We start from the raw sequence: 17,626 nt of genomic DNA on the forward strand, positions 1-17,626 counted from the left end.
TGAGTGGAACACAGCTTCTGCTCCAATCCAATTGCGCGGGACCTGAGACTGCATTAGTTAGGGAAGCAGAAACTGGCCTGAGTAGGGCCACAGGCCTCATCCGGCTGGATCAGCGCCTGGGTAGCGGGAGCGCAGGGTTGCCTGACACCCACCAGCTACCCACGACCCCCGCCGCAGGATTTTGGGACTGCTGGTGAGTGGAACACAGCTTCTGATCCAGTCCAATCACGCGGGACCTGAGACTGCTCTGGTTGGGGAGAGAGAAATCCGGCCTACATAGGGCCACAACCCTCTTCCGGTCAGAAAAGCACCAGGGCAGCTGGGGCGCAGGGTCGGCTGACACTCACCAGCTACCCACAACACCCACCACAGGATCTTAAGACTTCTGGAGAGTGGAACACAGCTTCTGCTCCAATCCAATTGCACGCGGGACCAGAGACTGCATTAGTTAGGGAAGCAGAAAAACGGCCTGTGTAGGACCACAGGCCTCTTTCGGCTGGACCAGCACCGGGGTACCATCAGCTACCCACGACCCCCGCCGCAGGATTTAGAGACTGCTGGTGAGTGGAACACAGCTTCTGCTCCAATCTTTAAACAGTGACAACGATAACAACTAACCCCAGAGATTACCAGATGGCGAAAGGTAAACGTAATAATCTTACTAACAGAAACCAAGACCACTCACCATCATCAGAACCCAGCACCCCCACTTCGCCCAGTCCAGGGCACCCCAACACACCGGAAAAGCTAGACACGGATTTAAAAGCATATCTCCTGATGATGATAGAGAACTTCAAGAAGGACGTTAATAACACACTTAAAGAAATGCAGGAGAACACTGCTAAACAGGCAGAAGACAATAAAGAGAAAGCACAAAAATCCCTTAAAGAATTGCAGGAGAACACTGCTAAAGAGTTACAAATCCTTAAAGAAAAACACGATAACATAATCAAACAGGTAGAAGTCCTTACAGAAAAACAGGAAAACACATCCAAACAGATGATGGAAATGAACAAAACCATACTAGACCTAAAAAGGGAAGTAGACACAATAAAGAAAACCCAAAATGAGGCAACACTGGAGATAGAAACCCTAGGAAAGAAATCTGGAACCATAGATATGAGCATCAGCAACAGAATACAAGAGATGGAAGAGAGAATCTCAGGTGCAGAAGATTCCATAGAGAACATCGGCACAACAATCAAGGAAAATGTAAAATGCAAAAAGATCCTAACTCAAAACATCCAAGAAATACAGGACGCAATGAGAAGACCAAACCTACGGATAATAGGAGTGAATGAGAATGAAGATTTTCAACTCAAAGGACCAGCAAACATCTTCAACAAAATTATAGAAGAAAACTTCCCAAATCTAAAGAAAGAGATGCCCATGAACATACAAGAAGCCTACAGAACTCCAAATAGACTGGACCAGAAAAGAAATACCTCCCGACACATAATAATCAGAGCAACAAATGCTCTAAATAAAGATAGAATACTAAAAGCAGTAAGAGAAAAAGGCCAAGTAACATATAAAGGCAAGCCTATCAGAATTACACCAGATTTTTCACCAGAGACTATGAAAGCCAGAAGATCCTGGACGGATGTTATACAGACACTAAAAGAACACAAATTCCAGCCCAGGCTACTATACCCAGCCAAACTCTCAATTAACATAGATGGAGAAACCAAAGTATTCCACGACAAAACCAAATTCACACATTATCTCTCCACGAATCCAGCCCTTCAAAGGATAATAACAGAAAAAAACCAATACAAGGACAGGAACCACGCCCTAGAAACGACAAGAAGGTAATCCCTCAACAAACCTAAAAGAAGACAGCCACAAGAACAAAATGCCAACTTTAACAACAAAAATAACAGGAAACAACAATTACTTTTCCTTAATATCTCTTAATATCAATGGACTCAACTCCCTGATAAAAAGACATAGACTAACAAACTGGCTACACAAACAAGACCCAACATTTTGCTGCTTACAGGAAACTCATCTCAGAGAAAAGGATAGACACTACCTCAGAATGAAAGGCTGGAAAACAATTTTCCAAGCAAATGGTATGAAGAAACAAGCTGGAGTAGCCATTCTAATATCTGATAAGATTGACTTCCAACCCAAAGTCATTAAAAAAGACAGGGAGGGACACTTCATACTCATCAAAGGTAAAATCCTCCAAGAGGAACTATCAATCCTGAATATCTATGCTCCAAATACAAAGGCAGCCACATTCATTAAAGAAACTTTAGTAAAGCTCAAAGCACACATTGCACCTCATACAATAATAGTGGGAGACTTCAACACACCACTTTCACCAATGGACAGATCATGGAAACAGAAACTAAACAGGGACACAGTGAAACTAAGAGAAATTATGAATCAAATGGATCTGGCAGATATCTACAGAACATTCTATCCTAAAACAAAAGGATATACCTTCTTCTCAGCACCTCATGGTACCATCTCCAAAATTGACCACATAATTGGTCACAAAGCAGGCCTCAACAGATATAAAAATATTGAAATTGTCCCATGCATCCTATCAGATCACCATGGACTAAGGCTGATCTTCAATAACAAAATAAATAATAGAAAGCCAACCTTCACGTGGAAACTGAACAACACGCTTCTCAATGATACCTTGGTCAAGGAAGGAATAAAGAAAGAAATTAAGGACTTTTTAGAGTTCAATGAAAATGAAGCCACAACATACCCAAACTTATGGGACGCAATGAAAGCATTTCTAAGAGGAAAACTCATAGCTCTGAGTGCCTCCAAAAGGAAACTAGAGAGAGCACACATTAGCAGCTTGACAACACACCTAAAAGCACTAGAACAAAAGGAAGCAAATTCACCCAAGAGGAGTAGACGGCAGGAAATAATCAAACTCAGGGGTGAAATCAACCAAGTGGAAACAAGAAAAAATATTCAAAGAATCAACCAATCAAGGAGCTGGTTCTTTGAGAAAATCAACAAGATAGATAAACCCTTAGCCAGACTCACTAGAGGGCACAGGGAAAGCATCCTAATTAACAAAATCAGAAATGAAAAAGGAGACATAACAACAGATCCTGAAGAAATCCAAAACACCATCAGATCCTTCTACCAAAGGCTATACTCAACAAAACTGGAGAACCTGGATGAAATGGAGAAGTTCCTAGACAGATACCAGGTACCAAAGTTGAATCAAGATCAGGTTAATGATCTAAACAGCCCTATATCCCCCAAAGAAATAGAAGCAGTCATTAATAGTCTCCCAACTAAAAAAAGCCCAGGACCAGATGGGTTTAGTGCAGAGTTCTATCAGACCTTCAAAGAAGATCTAATCCCAGTTCTTCACAAACTATTCCACAAAATAGAAACAGAAGGTACTCTACCCAACTCATTCTATGAAGCCACAATTACTCTGATACCTAAACCACAAAAAGACCCAACAAAGATAGAAAACTTCAGACCAATATCCCTTATGAATATTGATGCAAAAATCCTCAATAAAGTTCTTGCTAACCGAATCCAAGAACACATCAAAACAATCATCCATCCTGACCAAGTAGGTTTCATCCCAGGGATGCAGGGATGGTTCAATATACGGAAATCCATCAACGTAATCCAGTATATAAACAAACTCAAAGACAAAAACCACATGGTCATCTCCTTAGATGCAGAAAAAGCATTTGACAAGATCCAACACCCATTCATGATAAAAGTCTTGGAAAGATCAGGAATTCAAGGCCCATACCTAAACATGATAAAAGCAATCTACAGCAAACCAGTAGCCAACATCAAAGTAAATGGTGAGAAGCTTGAAGCAATCCCTCTAAAATCAGGGACTAGACAAGGCTGTCCACTTTCTCCATACCTATTCAACATTGTACTTGAAGTCCTAGCCAGAGCAATTCGACAACAAAAGGAGATCAAAGGGATACAAATTGGAAAAGATGAAGTCAAAATATCACTTTTTGCAGATGATATGATAGTATATATAAGTGACCCTAAAAATTCCACCAGAGAACTCCTAAGCCTGATAAACAGCTTCGGTGAAGTAGCTGGATATAAAATTAACTCAAACAAATCAATGGCCTTTCTCTACACAAAGAATAAACAGGCTGAGAAAGAAATTAGGGAAACAACACCCTTCTCAATAGTCACAAAGAATATAAAATATCTTGGCGTGACTCTAACTAAGGAAGTGAAAGATCTGTATAATAAAAACTTCAAGTCTCTGAAGAAAGAAATTATAGAAGATCTCAGAAGATGGAAAGATCTCCCATGCTCATGGATTGGCAGGATCAACATTGTAAAAATGGCTATCTTGCCAAAAGCAATCTACAGATTCAATGCAATCCCCATCAAAATTCCAAATCAATTCTTCAACGAATTAGAAAGTGCAATCTGCAAATTCATCTGGAATAACAAAAAACCTAGGATAGCAAAAACTCTTCTCAAGGATAAAAGAACCTCTGGTGGAATCACCATGCCGGACCTAAAGCTCTACTACAGAGCAATTGTGATAAAAACTGCATGGTACTGGTATAGTGACAGACAAATAGACCAATGGAATAGAATTGAAGACCCAGAAATGAACCCACACACCTATGGTCACTTGATCTTCGACAAGGGAGCTAAAAACATCCAGTGGAAGAAAGACAGCATTTTCAACAAATGGTGCTGGCACAACTGGTTGTTAACATGTAGAAGAATGCGAATCGATCCATTCCTATCTCCTTGTACTAAGGTCAAGTCTAAGTGGATCAGGGAACTTCACATAAAACCAGAGACACTGAAACTTATAGAGGAGAAAGTGGGGAAAAGCCTTGAAGATATGGGCACAGGGGAAAAATTCCTGAATAGAACAGTAATGGCTTGTGCTGTAAGATCGAGAATTGACAAGTGGGACCTCATGAAACTACAAAGCTTCTGCAAGGCTAAAGACACCATCAATAAGACAAAAAAACCACCAACAGATTGGGAAAGGATCTTCACCTATCCTAAATCAGATAAGGGACTAATATCCAATATATATAAAGAACTCAAGAAGGTGGACTCCAGAAAGTCAAATAACCCCATTAAAAAATGGGGCTCAGAACTGAACAAAGAATTCTCACCTGAGGAATACCGAATGGCAGAGAAGCACCTGAAAAAATGTTCAACATCCTTAATCATCAGGGAAATGCAAATCAAAACAACCCTGAGATTCCACCTCACACCAGTCAGAATGGCTAAGATCAAAAATTCAGGTGACAGCAGATGCTGGCGAGGATGTGGAGAAAGAGGAACACTCCTCCATTGTTGGTGGGATTGCAAGCTTGTACAACCACTCTGGAAATCAGTCTGGCGGTTCCTCAGAAAATTGGACATAGTACTACCGGAGGATCCAGCAATACCTCTCCTGGGCATATATCCAGAAGATGTCCCAACCGGTAAGAAGGACACATGCTCCACTATGTTCATAGCAGCCCTATTTATAATAGCCAGAAGCTGGAAAGAACCCAGATGCCCCTCAACAGAGGAATGGATACAGAAATTATGGTACATTTACACAATGGAGTACTACTCAGCTATTAAAAAGAATGAATTTATGAAATTCCTAGCCAAATGGATGGACCTGGAGGGCATCATCTTGAGTGAAGTAACACAATCACAAAAGAACTCACACAATATGTATTCATTGATAAGTGGATATTAGCCCAAAACTTAGGATACCCAAGATATAAGATACAATTTGATAAACGCATGAAACTCAAGAAGAATGAAGACCAAAGTGTGGACACTGTGCACCTTCTTAGAATTGGGAACAAAACACCCAGGGAAGGAGTTACAGAGACAAAGTTTGGAGCTGTGATGAAAGGATGGACCATTTAGAGACTGCTGTATCCAGGGATCCGTCCCATAATCAGCTTCTAAACGCTGACACCATTGCATACACTAGCAAGATTTTGCTGAAAGGACCCAAATATAGCTGTCTCTTGTGAGACGATGCCGGGGCCTAGCAAACACAGGAGTGGATGTTCACAGTCAGCTATTGGATGTATCACAGGGCTCCCAATGGAGAAGCTAGAGAAAGTACCCAAGGAGCTAAAGGGATCTGCAACCCTATTGTTGGAACAACATGATGTACTAACCAGAACCCTGGAGCTCTTGTCTCTAGCTGCATATGTATCGAAAGATGGCCTAGTCGGCCATCAATGGAAAGAGAGGCCCATGGGACTTGCAAACTTTATATGCCCCAATATAGGGGAATGCCAGGGCCAAAAGAATGGGAATGGGTGGGTAGGGAAGTGGGGGGCGCTATGGGGGACTTTTGGGATAGTATTGGAAATGTAATTGAGGAAATTATGTAATAAAAATATTAAAAAAAAAAAAAAGAAAGAAAGTTCTCAGGAGTCTAGGAGGGGTCTATGAGTCCCTAGCTAAGATCCCTAGCAATGGGGCATATGGAACCTGAACTGTCTGTCTCCTTCAGAAAAGACTTCCAATTGAGGGACTGTGACACGAACCCAAACACAAAACCTTAGACCCACAATTTCTCCTGATTAAAAGATGGAACAGAAATTGAAGGAATGCCAACTGATGACTGTCCCAGCTGGAGACCCATGCCATGATAGAGAACCCAACCCTGACACTATTAATTATATTCTCTTCTACGAGCAGACTCCTGTCTAGCACAACTGTCATCACAAGCCACTGATGAAAACAGATGCTGAGACCCATAGCCAAATGAAGTGGGAACTTCTGGTTTGTTTGGAAAGTCAGTTACATCAAATGGTGTTTTGCTAGGGTACACAGGTGAAAGAATGTTTTGCTGAAGCAGGCACAGGTCAAAGATGTTTTTCTATAACAGACTCAGGAAAGGGCGCATGATGAAGGACTATTCATAAGACTCCCCAGACAGTAGGCGCTCGAGGATTGGCTTGCTTTGCTCTGCAATGCTATTCTTCACTAACAACAAGCTTGGTTCACCTTACATTGCATTTGCTGAGCTCCACTAGTGCTGCCAGAGAGAAACTGACCAAAGAACTTCTCATGAAATTCCTGTGGGCTTTTGCTGCTTCCACAGCCTTGGGCCACTTGGTGAGCCTTGCAGCTTCTTCAGAATTGAACTGAAGCTGCTGGTTCGTACGTGGTGTTTGCTTACTGAGAGGATTGAACTACAGTTGCTGATTCACATTTGTGTTTGCCAAGGGATTGAACTGCTGATATCCTGGCAAAGAAGACTGGGCTTGCTCCCCCACCCCAAATATTTCTAAACAGGTCTACTTTCCTTGTTTCCTAATAACTTTTCTCTTTCACGACCTCTGGTGGGTGGCGGGCTAGAGGAGAGGTTGAACATTTACTAAAGTAGGTTGGAAAGAATTTATGTCTACAGCCAAACATTAGAGGGAGCTCTGGCAATTCTCTAGAAGAGGGGGATAAGGATTGAAGAACCCAGAGAGGTGAAGAACACCACAAGAAAACCCACAGAATCTACTAACCCCTGGCTTTTAGAGGCTCATAGAGATGAGCTACCAACCAGAGAGCATGCATGGGAAGAACCTGGGCCCTCTGCACATATGTAACAGTTGTGCACCTGGGTCTTCATATAGGACTCCTAAGGCAGAAGCAGAGGCTGTCTCTGACTCTGCTTGCTTTTAGATCCCTTTCTGCTAACTGCCTTGCCTAGCTGCAACTGGGAGATGTGCCTAGCTGTATTTGGTGTTTGCTATGGGACTGAACCACTGATATCCTGACAATGAAGATATAGACAACTTGAGATGACAAGGCAGGTTGACATCCATAGGAGGCCTCCCCTTTTATGAGCCATTTCTGAGTAGAAAGGGCAGAGAGGGGGATGGTTAGGAGGTGAGGTGAGGAGGGAGAAGATTGGGGTATAAATTAAATAGATTAATACAAAGATTTCTTAAAAGGAGAGAGAGATGACATTGTTGAAAGTCACTGGAGGTTGTGGCAATGTCTTATACCTGTACTAGCAGTGTTGGCACATGAAATTGATGTGTATGAGGGACAGCCCAAGCAAGGTGATACAGACTGCAGACTTTGAGTCGTCTGCCAGACCACGAGGTAGTTCTCATGTTCATGCTATTAACAGCAAATCAAGGAAGACTAAGGGGAATGGCTTTCTTTTTCTAGATACAGATCTAGGGTGCAGCCAGCTGTGACTGCCATCTGCACAAGGGAATCGTGTGTGCCAGGAGCTATTGCAGAGAGGTGAGTCAGTAAAGGTTAACAGGGACAAAGAAGCAGGTGGTGGCTTGAATCACAGTTAAGACAGATGCAAGAGCCATTAAGGTTGATGGTGGAACTCAGGTGGAAATTCCTGAGCAAGGACTGGACATCTTTGAGGAAAAAAAAATGGATAGTGATATGAAGCCCTTATGAGATGGTTTCCAGGCACATGAGTGCATTTTCTATCAGCATCCACATCATTTCGTGAATGACTGGACAGAACCATCTGAGCCCTACAGCAGTCTATGACTTATTCTACCCTGAATCTCCATATGTTCTTGTCTCTTTGCTTTGACACACCTAACATGTGTGTGGTCTGGGTCCAGAGATCTGGACATCCCCAGCTTACAGGAACCCCCTCACTGTGACGCAGGATATTCTGTGCTGCGTGGTGATGGTAAGAACTCAGTGCTTCTTCTGGTGAGTGGAACACAGCTTCTGCTCCAATCCAATTGCACGCTGGACCTGAGACTGCATTAGTTAGGGAAGCAGAAAACCGGCCTGAGTAGGGCCACAGGCCTCTTCCGGCCTGACCAGCACCGGGGTAGCTAGAGCGCAGGGTTGGCTGACACCCGCCAGCTACCCACGACACCCGCCACAGGATTTTGAGACTTCGGGTGAGTGGAACACAGAGTCTGCTCCAATCTTTAAACAGTGACAACGATAACAACTAACCCCAGAGATTACCAGATGGCGAAAGGTAAACGTAATAATCTTACTAACAGAAACCAAGACCACTCACCATCATCAGAACCCAGCACTCCCACTTCGCCCAGTCCAGGGCACCCCAACACACCAGAAAAGCTAGACACGGATCTAAAAGCATATCTCATGATGATGGTAGAGGACATCAAGAAGGACTTTAATAACTCACTTAAAGAATTACAGGAGAACATGGCTAAAGAGTTACAAGTCCTTAAAGAAAAACAGGATAACACAATCAAAAAGGTAGAAGTCCTTAAAGAAAAACAGGATAACACAATCAAACAGGTAGAAGTCCTTAAAGAAAAACAGGAAAACACATCCAAACAGATGATGGAAATGAACAAAACCATACTAGACCTAAAAAGGGAAGTAGACACAATAAAAAAAAAAACAAAATGAGGCAACACTGGAGATAGAAACCCTAGGAAAGAAATCTGGAACCATAGATAGGAGCATCAGCAACAGAATACAAGAGATGGAAGAGAGAATCTCAGGTGCAGAAGATTCCATAGAGAACATCGGCACAACAATCAAGGAAAATGTAAAACGCAAAAAGATCCTAACTCAAAACATCCAAGAAATACAGGACAAAATGAGAAGACCAAACCTACGGATAATAGGAGTGGATGAGAATGAAGATTTTCAACTCAAAGGACCAGCAAACATCTTCAACAAAATTATAGAAGAAAACTTCCCAAACCTAAAGAAAGAGATGACCATGAACATACAAGAAGCCTACAGAACTCCAAATAGACTAGACAAGAAAAGAAATACCTCCCGACACATAATAATCAGAACAACAAATGCACTAAATAAAGATAGAATACTAAAAGCAGTAAGAGAAAAAGGCCAAGTAACATATAAAGGCAAGCCTAACAGAATTACACCAGATTTTTCACCAGAGACTATGAAAGCCAGAAGATCCTGGACAGATGTTATACAGACACTAAAAGAACACAAATTCCAGCCCAGGCTACTATACCCAGCCAAACTTTCAATTAACACAGAGTCTGCTCCAATCTTTAAACAGTGACAACGATAACAACTAACCCCAGAGATTACCAGATGGCGAAAGGTAAACATAATATGGAACATAGATGGAGAAACCAAAGTATTCCACGACAAAACCAAATTCACACATTATCTCTTCACGAATCCAGCCCTTCAAAGGATAATAACAGGAAAAAACCAATACAAGGACAGGAACCACGCCCTAGAAACAACAAGAAGGTAATCCCTCAACAAACCTATAAGAAGACAGCCACAAGAACAGAATGCAAACTTTAACAACAAAAATAACAGGAAACAACAATTACTTTTCCTTAATATCTCTTAATATCAATGGACTCAACTCCCTGATAAAAAGACATAGACTAACAAACTGGCTACACAAACAAGACCCAACATTTTGCTGCTTACAGGAAACTCATCTCAGAGAAAAAGATAGACACTACCTCAGAATGAAAGGATGGAAAACAATTTTCCAAGCAAATGGTAGAAAGAAACAAGCTGGAGTAGCCATTCTAATATCTGATAAGATTGACTTCCAACCCAAAGTCATCAAAAAAGACAGGGAGGGGTACTTCATACTCATCAAAGGTAAAATCCTCCAAGAGGAACTATCAATCCTGAATATCTATGCTGCAAATACAAAGGCAGCCACATTTATTAAAGAAACTTTAGTAAATCTCAAAGCACACATTGCACCTCATACAATAATAGTGGGAGACTTCAACACACCACTTTCACCAATGGACAGATCATGGAAACAGAAACTAAACAGGGACACAGTGAAACTAACAGAAGTTATGAATCAAATGGATCTGGCAGATATCTACAGAACATTCTATCCTAAAACAAAAGGATATACCTTCTTCTCAGCACCTCATGGTACCTTCTCCAAAATTGACCACATAATTGGTCACAAAACAGGCCTCAACAAATACAAAAATATTGAAATTGTCCCATGCATCCTATCAGATCACCATGGACTAAAGCTGATCTTCAATAACAAAATAAATAATAGAAAGCCAACATTCACGTGGAAACTGAACAACACTCTTCTCAATGATACCTTGGTCAAGGAAGGAATAAAGAAAGAAATTAAGGACTTTTTAGAGTTCAATGAAAATGAAGCCACAACATACCCAAACTTATGGGACACAATGAAAGCATTTCTAAGAGGAAAACTCATAGCTCTGAGTGCCTCCAAAAAGAAACTAGAGAGAGCACACATTAGCAGCTTGACAACATACCTAAAAGCACTAGAACAAAAGGAAGCAAATTCACCCAAGAGGAGTAGACGGCAGGAAATAATCAAACTCAGGGGCGAAATCAACCAAGTGGAAACAAGAAGAAGTATCCAAAGAATCAACCAATCAAGGAGCTGGTTCTTTGAGAAAATCAACAAGACAGATAAACCCTTAGCCAGACTCACTAGAGGGCACAGGGAAAGCATCCTAATTAACAAAATCAAAAATGAAAAAGGAGACATAACAAAAGATCCTGAAGACATCCAAAACACCATCAGATCCTTCTACCAAAGGCTATACTCAACAAAACTGGAGAACCTGGATGAAATGGAAAAGTTCCTAGACAGATACCAGGTACCAAAGTTGAATCAAGATCAGGTTAATGATCTAAACAGCCCTATATCCCCCAAAGAAATAGAAGCAGTCATTATTAGTCTCCCAACTAAAAAAAGCCCAGGACCAGATGGGTTTAGTGCAGAGTTCTATCAGACCTTCAAAGAAGATCTAATCCCAGTTCTTCACAAACTATTCCACAAAATAGAAACAGAAGGTACTCTACCCAACTCATTCTATGAAGCCACAATTACTCTGATACCTAAACCACAAAAAGACCCAACAAAGATAGAAAACTTCAGACCAATATCCCTTATGAATATTGATGCAAAAATCCTCAATAAAGTTCTTGCTAACCGAATCCAAGAACACATCAAAACAATCATCCATCCTGACCAAGTAGGTTTCATCCCAGGGATGCAGGGATGGTTCAATATACGGAAATCCATCAACGTAATCCAGTATATAAACAAACTCAAAGACAAAAACCACATGGTCATCTCGTTAGATGCGGAAAAAGCATTTGACAAGATCCAACACCCATTCATGATAAAAGTCTTGGAAAGATCAGGAATTCAAGGCCCATACCTAAACATGATAAAAGCAATATACAGCAAACCAGTAGCCAACATCAAAGTAAATGGTGAGAAGCTTGAAGCAATCCCTCTAAAATCAGGGACTAGACAAGGCTGTCCACTTTCTCCATACCTATTCAACATTGTACTTGAAGTCCTAGCCAGAGCAATTCGACAACAAAAGGAGATCAAAGGGATACAAATTGGAAAAGATGAAGTCAAAATATCACTTTTTGCAGATGATATGATAGTATATATAAGTGACCCTAAAAATTCCACCAGAGAACTCCTAAGCCTGATAAACAGCTTCGGTGAAGTAGCTGGATATAAAATTAACTCAAACAAATCAATGGCCTTTCTCTACACAAAGAATAAACAGGCTGAGAAAGAAATTAGGGAAACAACACCCTTCTCAATAGTCACAAATAATATAAAATATCTTGGCGTGACTCTAACTAAGGAAGTGAAAGATCTGTATAATAAAAACTTCAAGTCTCTGAAGAAAGAAATTATAGAAGATCTCAGAAGATGGAAAGATCTCCCATGCTCATGGATTGGCAGGATCAACATTGTAAAAATGGCTATCTTGCCAAAAGCAATCTACAGATTCAATGCAATCCCCATCAAAATTCCAAATCAATTCTTCAACGAATTAGAAAGTGCAATCTGCAAATTCATCTGGAATAACAAAAAACCTAGGATAGCAAAAACTCTTCTCAAGGATAAAAGAACCTCTGGTGGAATCACCATGCCGGACCTAAATCTGTACTACAGAGCAATTGTGATAAAAACTGCATGGTATTGGTATAGTGACAGACAAATAGACCAATGGAATAGAATTGAAGACCCAGAAATGAACCCACACACCTATGGTCACTTGATCTTCGACAAGGGAGCTAAAAACATCCAGTGGAAGAAAGACAGCATTTTCAACAAATGGTGCTGGCACAACTGGTTGTTAACATGTAGAAGAATGCGAATCGATCCATTCCTATCTCCTTGTACTAAGGTCAAGTCTAAGTGGATCAGGGAACTTCACATAAAACCAGAGACACTGAAACTTATAGAGGAGAAAGTGGGGAAAAGCCTTGAAGATATGGGCACAGGGGAAAAATTCTTGAATAGAACAGCAATGGCTTGTGCTGTAAGATCGAGAATTGACAGTGGGACCTCATGAAACTGCAAAGCTTCTGCAAGGCAAAAGACACCATCAATAAGACAAAAAAACCACCAACAGATTGGGAAAGGATCTTTACCTAAATCAGATAAGGGACTAATATCCAATATATATAAAGAACTCAAGAAGGTGGACTCCAGAAAGTCAAATAACCCCATTAAAAAATGGGGCTCAGAACTGAACAAAGAATTCTCACCTGAGGAATACCGAATGGCAGAGAAGCACCTGAAAAAATGTTCAACATCCTTAATCATCAGGGAAATGCAAATCAAAACAACCCTGAGATTCCACCTCACACCAGTCAGAATGGCTAAGATCAAAAATTCAGGTGACAGCAGATGCTGGCGAGGATGTGGAGAAAGAGGAACACTCCTCCATTGTTGGTGGGATTGCAAGCTTGTACAACCACTCTGGAAATCAGTCTGGCGGTTCCTCAGAAAATTGGACATAGTACTACCGGAGGATCCAGCAATACCTCTCCTGGGCATATATCCAGAAGATGTCCCAACCGGTAAAAAGGACACATGCTCCACTATGTTCATAGCAGCCCTATTTATAATAGCCAGAAGCTGGAAAGAACCCAGATGTCCCTCAACAGAGGAATGGATACAGAAATTATGGTACATTTACACAATGGAGTACTACTCAGCTATTAAAAATAATGAATTTATGAAATTCCTAGCCAAATGGATGGACCTGGAGGGCATCATCTTGAGTGAGGTAACACAATCACAAAGGAACTCACACAATATGTATTCACTGATAAGTGGATATTAGCCCAAAACTTAGGATACCCAAGATATAAGAAACAATTTGATAAACGCATGAAACTCAAGAAGAATGAAGACCAAAGTGTGGACACTGTGCCCCTTCTTAGAATTGGGAACAAAACACCCATGGAAGTAGTTACAGAGACAAAGTTTGGAGCTGTGATGAAAGGATGGACCATCTAGAGACTGCCGTATCCAGGGATCCATCCCATAAGCAGCTTCTAAACGCTGACACCATTGCATACAGTAGCAAGATTTTGCTGAAAGGACCCAAATATAGCTGTCTCTTGTGAGACTATGCCGGGGCCTAGCAAACACAGGAGTGGATGCTCACAGTCAGCTATTGGATGGATCACAGGGCTCCCAATGGCGAAGCTAAAGCAAGTACCCAAGGAGCTAAAGGGATCTGCAACCCTATAGTTGGAACAACATGATGAACTAACCAGTACCCCAGAGCTCTTGTCTCTAGCTGCATATGTATCGAAAGATGGTCTAGTCGGCCATCAATGGAAAGAGAGGCCCATTGGACTTGCAAACTTTATATGCCCCAATATAGGGGAATGCCAGGGCCAAAAGAATGGGAATGGGTGGGTAGGGAAGTGGGGGGCGCTATGGGGGACTTTTGGGATAGCATTGGAAATATAATTGAGGAAAATATGTAATAAAAATATTAAAAATTTAAAAAAAAAAGAAATAAAACTCCTTACTTGCAAAAAAAAAAAAAAAAAAAAAGTACTCAGTGCTTCACCTCCCCAACCATGTGTTCAGTGGAATCATGACTTGACACCAGCCACCAAGTCTTCCTGACCCCATGTCTATATTCCCCACCTTTATGCTGGAGAATCTTACATCAGTTTTCTGAGCTTTCTTTGCTTTTCCTCCTCCAACTATAATATGATTATAATAAAATCTCTAGTTTTACAGGGTTATAGCTTGATTTAAATAGTAATGGGTCAGCAATAGTGGTAGACACAGCATAACACCACCACTGCCGCCATCACCGCCACCACCACCACCAGACCCACCACTACCTTCATGTTCTTCTTCCCCCCTTTTCTCCTCTTTCTTTTTTTATTACTTAATGGCAAAAGAATAAAATCAACCTAAAATATAAAAGGCAAATTGAGTGAACTATAATGCAGTCATAAAATGGAATACGATATAGCTATTTGAAATTAAAGAACTCAAAGATATATTAACTTAGGTCCTGAGCGTGATGGCTCAGAGGGTAGAGGCACTTGTAGGCAGGTCTGATGACCTGAGTTTGATACCCAAATCCCACAGAGTAGCAATGGAGCAAGAACTTCTGAGCACAGCCCTCTGACCTCCACACAGAGGACAAGGCCTGGATGCCCACACACACAGGTGCCTGTGCTGAAACACGTGCACGCAAATAAATAAATGCATCCTTTAGAAATCCATGGTATAGGGAAACCGAAGAACAGCTTGTGTGGTATCTGAATGAAACAATGGGTCAAAGTAACTTGTACTTACATTTGCATACGCATAATATGACTGCAGGGAAGATTCGCAAAACGCTAACAATAGTTGCCCTTCTATTTGAGACACAAAAACTTGGCAGAAAAGGCAGTGATGAGAGAGATTTTACTGGGTATTTGTGATTTAAGGACTATACCAATATATCACCTATTAAAAAAATAGGAAACATCATGCAAATAAAATGTAAAAGAAAGCGAGTAGCCCAAAAGATCATGGAGCTAAGGGTCTCCAAACACACATGGCAGAGTTGTGATCCTGAAAAGCAGATTGTATAAAGTGTTCCGCCAGCTGATCCTACCTCTGGAGGAGTGACTGAAAGATTTAGCTCAGGGCAAGGGCGCCCCCTGCAGGACAAACTGAGAATGTGCTGCTTTGCTTGTCTTTCCTGGGAAGAATTCCAAACCTAGAATAGTGGGGCACTATTTAAAATGGGCGATTGTGGATTCTGCATCGGTCTTAGGGTTTCTGTTGCTGTGGAGAGACCTCCACGATCACGGGAACTGTTAAGAAGGCAAAACGTTTAGTTGGTGTTGGCTTACAGTTTCAGATGTTGAGTCCATTAGCATCCTGGCCAGAAGCATGGCAGCATGCAGGCAGACAGGCTGAAGAAGGAGTGGAATATTTTATAACTTGACCCAAGGTAGCAGGAACAGAACTGCGTGCCACCGAGCCTGGCCTTAAGTGTCTGAGAGTTCAAAGCACACCCTCACAGTGACACACTTTCTCTAACAAGGCCACACCTACTCCAACAAGAGGACGCCTCCTAACAGTCCCATTTCCTATGGGCCAAGTATTCAAATACACGAGTCTATGGGAGCCATTCCTACTCAGACCACCACAGCATTGTAATTGTGGACAACGAAGTTCCATGGAGACTGAAGGAAACATGGCAAACACAACTGTGGCTTGTCTAGGTTATCCAGGAGCAATGCTTCTGACTTCCTACTTGTCTTCTCCAGTGGAAGACCTTAGAGCCTCGACTCCACCAAGTATGCGGCCCAGTTTTCAGGGTTGGGTGATTGTGTGGAGTTTGTCGTTCAGGTCAGGACACAGTTCCCGGTCAGTAACAAGGTGATCGCTGAGCTTCGGTTTCTACACTGTCAGTGTCAGCCGGAAACTCGCTGCAAGCCAATGAACAACTTGCTGGAGGAGATCAAGTTGTACAAATGCTTGATTTTTTTTTTAATTTAAACTAGTTTTTTATATGCAGTATATTCTGATTAAATTTTCCTTTCCTCTTAGTCCTCCCAGTTCCTTTCTACTGCCCCTCCTTTCTGAGTCAACATCCTTTCTGTGTCTCCTTAGAAAACAGACATCTAAGGAATAACAATAAAATACAATATAATAGACAAATTAATATATATAATAACATTTAATATAATATTAAATATAATTATGTAATTAAAATAAATAAAATATAATTATATAATTGAAATAATATAATAATGAATATAATAAATGAATAAATAAAACAAAAGCAAATTTGGAATAGGACAAAACAACCAAAGAAGAAAATAGCCATAGAAAAAGTCCAAGAAGCACATATAGATACAGAGCCACAGAGGTTTGCACGTACAGTTACCCCACGAAAAACCAAAGCCAGAAATCAAAATATGTATGTAAAGGACCTATAAGGTTAAAACAGAAATAAACTCTGACTTAATCTTATGAGAAAAAGAATGTCCAACGATGCCATTGAATCCATTTTCTTTTGGCCATCTACTGCTGGGCGTGGGGCCTGACCTTAGGAGTTGTTTGTTTCCATAATGAGATTCCCTTGGGGGAAACTGCTTTTCTCATTTGCAAGTGACTAGCAATGGGACAGAGCTTCTGGGTTAGGGATGGGGTGTGCATCCACCTCTCCTTTCAGGTCTCGTACCCCACCCAGTGCAGATCCATGCAGGCCCTGTGCATGCTGCTCTGTGGATTGATATCTGCACAAGCCCTTTCCTGTCTTAAAGGCCTTGGTTCCTCGGTGGCTTCCACCCTCTGGTTCTTACAATCTTCTCACCTCCTCTTTCACCTAGTTCACTGAGACCTGGGGGCCTTCGTGATGGAGACATACAGTTTGAGGCA

This window comes from Mus caroli, unplaced genomic scaffold (assembly GCF_978045245.1).
Source record: "Mus caroli unplaced genomic scaffold, Mus_caroli_1 scaffold_7, whole genome shotgun sequence".
NCBI classification, from domain to species: Eukaryota; Metazoa; Chordata; class Mammalia; order Rodentia; family Muridae; genus Mus; species Mus caroli.